We start from the raw sequence: 5,511 nt of genomic DNA, 5'->3' as shown, positions 1-5,511 counted from the left end.
AGGCATCATAATGTTGAATTATATCCAAAATTACAAGAGGACACAAGGGAAAACACTGAGTAGTAGAGCTACACGAAAAGGAAATAAAGATGGCGCTGCTGCCTTTATCAGATACACACTGGAAACGGAATAGGAGAGATTCCTTATGAACGGCTCTCTTTTCATTCTCGTTTCAGATTCTTGTCACTGTAACCCCTCGAAGCGTTAATACTGTTCGGGGTGAAGAAAGCTATGTGACGTGTCAAGAATAAGTCCTCTGATATTATGCGATATCCCTGTTAGATTTATTTAGGGATATTCGCTCCAGGAGTTAGAATTCTGGATACCTTAAGGTAAAATTCTCTGGGAATATCACTGTAGTCAAATATACCCTAGGAATCTACCCTTTAGGAACTTCCATCAGGACAACATGGCCTGAGCCCAAAAAATACATTTCTAATCTTCAACAAAGCTCATTATTATCCTAAAACATCTTCCAGTGACAGCTCACCTGTTTCTCCCACTACCAATAATATCTTAAATGATAGGGCAGGATCAATACCTTGATATAGCACCACCTTGATTGCAGAAATATCACCAAGCATTATGTTTTTATCTTTCTCTTAAAAGAGTATCTGAAAATAGAATGTCCAATCATATTTTCAATTATCTGATTGTCAATGGACTCGTATTCAAGAATATTTACGTTGGGATTTGCCACTACACCATTGACTATATTCCATTGTAAGAAGTGTTCTGAAAAGGTTAAACAAGATAGTAATTTCGTCTTGATCTGTTGTAGGTCTGCAGCGTCCCTCCCCATCCTTGCTTTGGTCAAATCTTTATGTTGATCACTGGTAGAGTGGGGAAGGCCATTTAATTCCTGCATTGTCTTCTTATACTCAAACGATAATCCATTATGTCAATCCTTGTGTTCTCGACATATTCTAGTTGTGAAACAATTTGTCTTGGAATGACCTGTCTTGGTATTCGACCTGAAATCAAGGCAGCAATTATCCCCATCCCATGGAAGGAACCTCTACCATCGATTGAAAGAATATTGTAATTATTTTGTCAGCAGCGAACAGAACAGTCACATCTGAATCACTACGCCCATCCAAAATATTTGCAGCAGCAGTGTTAGCAGCATTCTTTTCAAAGCACAGCACTTCTCTATATTATGAGAAAAACCCATGTTATGAAAATTATCTACAAGAAACCTTGAATGATACAAATGATGGGTTCGTAAGGCAAGACCTATCTGTATCCGGGATAGGACAGTTTGAGGACTTACTGCCTGAAGGATTGCCTGTCCGACCTCTACAACATTTTGGCTCTTATCTTTCCCCACAAACAAAATATCCAGTATTGTGTGAAGGCTGTGTGGAAGATTCTTCAAAGCAATATTGAGCTTTACCATATCTGTACATGGAAATTGGTCTGTAACAGAGGGAACTTCAGTTTTTATATCACTTTTGATAAGTCTAGCAGCAGTTTCGATTATTCTTCTTTTAGGATATTCCTCATCAGTGTCCCTATCACACATGAAATATGATCGAAGGATGGGAGAACTTGTTTCCCTCCTTGTAACAATATAATTTTGGAATTCTCCTTCTATTATGTATAATGAGTCCACATAATGCTCTCTCAATTCTTTTAAGGTACTGATTACAATGCGGAAAGGAATCTTCACTGAAAAGATATTCATTCATTTCATCCCTTGGGGCAGACACTGTCAAATGTTCCTCATCAGTAGCCTTAAGATAAGAGCACATTTTAGAAAATGCCTGATCTTGGTCTTCAGTTTTGGGTTGTCCTGATTTTCTTTGCATTGTATTTGATACCCCTTTAAACCTATGAGGAATATCACGTGGGATTGAAAGTTCCTGTCACAAGAGCGGTGATATTCACAGTCAGGTGGATTTATGTCACAAAAATGGTACTCAATTCCACCTTTCACTGTAACACCCCAGTCATGCAAACGGTCATTATAACACTGCAATATTGTTATAATAAAATTATCTGTCATCACAAAACTGAAATCTGATGCATTAAATGTAACCTTAGTTCCACAGAAGATGCAATTGGATTCGCTATCAAATGGTCTAGTAAATGCCCGCGCACTTCTTTTGAGCCATAGTTTACTTTTGTTCTTGTTTAAAGAATTTGCAATATCATGTGGGTTTATGTACCTATTACGACAATTTAAATGAACTATACAACCAGCTGTCATAGTAATGCTCTCACCCCTTTTAGCACTTGCTTCATTGATTCCACTGACACCCTTTTCACGAACTCGAACTACACCATCGTGGCTCTCTATTTCTTTCTTGCAGATTGGAGATGTTTGAGGATAGACATCAGTCAGTGAGACTTATTTTGGGCATACTTGAGGTTGGAGATTAGTAACACACATCTTGATACCTGAAAAGAAAGAGTGTAGAATATATAAACAGTGATTTTCATCGTATATCATTCAAATTCAATTATTTCAATACTTTCATTCCATTCCCCGAACCTCAAAACCTAGTTATAGCTAACATAATTATCGTTCTAAAGTAAATAATGAGATATTTATTTGCATGTTAATGTATTGCCAGCCATCTTGGATTTGGCAGCTTTCCAATGGTTAGAAATGAATAGACTCTTGTAATGTGATTCTCCATATCAAATAGAACAAGAATCAGTTGAAAAAAAAAAAACTTTTCTAGCATTTTTTGGCAGGTTCAAGGGTTTTTAGTCATATCTGCTGTTGAATAAAGTTGATTGCTACTGATCTCAATCCAATGCATCTGGACGATTTTGCATGAATGTACAAATTCTAATAAAACCAGCACAACCAGTCTCCGCTGTTGGTAAGTAACATAGCTGTGAAATAGTATGCATATCATCTTTATCTTATCAGCCACGACCGATAAGTTACACAAAGATATGTGGATTTTACAGATGATTATCTTGATCTTATGAACCAGCTCTGAAAGTACTACTCAAGAATGCCCAAGTTTAAGGAAAGCCCCTTCGCCTTTTCTTGTTAGACCTCATATGCTTAAATGATATCCTCTTCCCATGACCAGAAAATATACTAACTGAATTATAGTCTGTGAAGATATTCATTCCAATCAGAGAATCACAGATGCCACCTGCTAATGCAGGGCTCATCTTAGTAATTTTTCATGCTTCCCACTTCTGATATGCAGAACAATGATACTGTGTCTATCCCCAAGGCACAAAATCAGAACCAATATCCCCCTCTCTTGTAAAAGCAGACCTGTTGCTAAATCAAGTAGTATAAAGACTATGGATAGGAGGTACTTACATGTTTCTTCCTATGAAGATTTTAGTTCTGTGAGACATTCTCCATTAAAGGATATTACACTTAGGTGTATTATTCCAAAACTGGACCATCATCTTTGTTCTCTTGTTCACCCCCTTTGGACTGTTCTTTATAGGAGTTTCCTGTAAACAATCAAAAACTACATCGAAAACATTACTCTGAACAAATGTGTGATAAACATGAGTCAACATTGAATCTTCCAGCTGCTAGAACGTTATGTTTTTTCCCTTTAAGTTTCTTAGCCAAGCTAAGAAATGAGTTATGCTCAAACTACATTTTCTCCAATGCGCTAGATTCCATCGCTTTTTTTCATCTTAAAGAGAATTCCATCAAAATAGACAAGTTTCTATGATTGAGGCATCGAGTGAGTGCTTCTACATGTCATTGTAACTTTCGGCTATAATGATCATTTGGCCTAAAAAGAAAATCATGTCACCTTTCATTGACTTAGCTGTGGCTTCTTTCTGCTAAATAAAATTGTTTTTAGTTTCTATATATAATTTTGTCATTGAGATGTGTAACAGGAATATTTGCCACTTGGCAGTCTTGCTTGAAGACCTATGAACGTCCTTCACTAATAGTCAGGTTCACTATGTAATTTCACCAGATCTTTGTGGAGAATATCAAAACTACAATGTTTTCATTTACCCTGATACTTATATGGTCACATTCTTAGATTTTACAAAATGGCTGTGGTAGGAAATGTTTTTTTAAAAATATCTTAGATTCTAAATAACCTAGAAACGTGATTATGACATTTAAGCCACCATTTTCAGGTCAAAGATTCCAATGGTATCAAAATAAATAAGTGAGATTCAACAACAAACTTATCTCACCAAAATATTCCGTTAGATTAAATGTTTTACAAGTGATCAGATATGATCGTTCCACTAACTTGGTGACCATTAAGAATCAATATACTCCTCACAGCAAAACTGGGTTTATTCTTTAAGGCATCTAAGGAATTTTTACAAGTCACCAATATTGTCTACACCAGTTTCATACTTGTTCAGTGTGTCCTCGCCATTCTTATATTCACTGCAAGAACTTCTGGAAGAAGAATAATCGGTTTTTCATTGGCAACTTAATATATCAACGGTGCCCTCTGGAGCTGAAAGGTCATTGTCATGGTTGGTTTCAGCTGGCCATTAGGATCCTTGTGGTAACTATTTTGCAGGAGATTGGATCCTGCAGAGCAATGCTGATCAGTTCCTGCACTCTGACTTACATACAGACTTTCAGGACATGTTGTCTTAGAGCCCCAAGGGTAGAAGGTAGCTTTTTACTTTGTCATATATCTACAGAGATTCCATCGCATTTTGGAGATGGTCTTGATGCAGATGCCTTTGGGAAAGTAGGCTGCACAGAAGAAACTAGCCAGAGTTTCTTGTAATGGGTAAATTTCTGGATTTGCCTTATTGTTGCAGAACAATAGACATTATCTTCTCTCCAGGCATCATCAATACCGGAATTCTTCATGAAGGTACCAAGAGCACCGAGGGTAGTCATGTTAATGTGTAGCTCTTGCATTCGTAGGACATTGTAAATTTCAGGTCAGGTCTGGCATCTGTCAGTTTAGCCCCCTTCTCATAAAAGCCCTGTCAAAGTAAATGATAGCGGAAGGATCTTCGCCACTTGCCAGGTTTCTCAATTGAATTGCTTGCATAATCACAGTCAGCAAGGTTGACTACTCATGTACCACCTCCAGGAATAGTGGTAGGGCTCTTCCCTGGGTAAGTTGTTTGCTTTCAGACAAAAGTGTGTTGTATCCTACCCAGCCTGGAATATTGTTTTATGCTTCCCCTGATCCCATTCTGGATAAAGAAGTATTAACAAAGTATTCTATTTGTTACATCTGGCACAACCTTGAGGTATCCTTGCTGGTAGCAAAGTGGCTTGTTGTCTTGGTAAGCTTTGGTTTTGGCATATCACAGTCCAGCATATATACATGGTATGGAGTAATAGATAGACACAGGGCATTAGATACCTTCAAGAGCGGTGCAACTAGTTCTCCAGGAACCTCTGCCCTCTAGCATTATACAGTAATCATTCCATAGGTGGTTCCTTTCACATCACAGTGGCCTCTGAAAAGTCCATGTTAACTATTGCGAAGAATACAAAGGCACCCTTCTTCAAGAATGGTAGTACATAGAGACCATGGAACTATAAAAATAATAATAACTATCAATAATAATAAT

Source organism: Palaemon carinicauda, chromosome 24, assembly GCF_036898095.1.
Source record: "Palaemon carinicauda isolate YSFRI2023 chromosome 24, ASM3689809v2, whole genome shotgun sequence".
NCBI classification, from domain to species: Eukaryota; Metazoa; Arthropoda; class Malacostraca; order Decapoda; family Palaemonidae; genus Palaemon; species Palaemon carinicauda.
Note: the sequence above shows the minus strand (reverse complement) of the source record.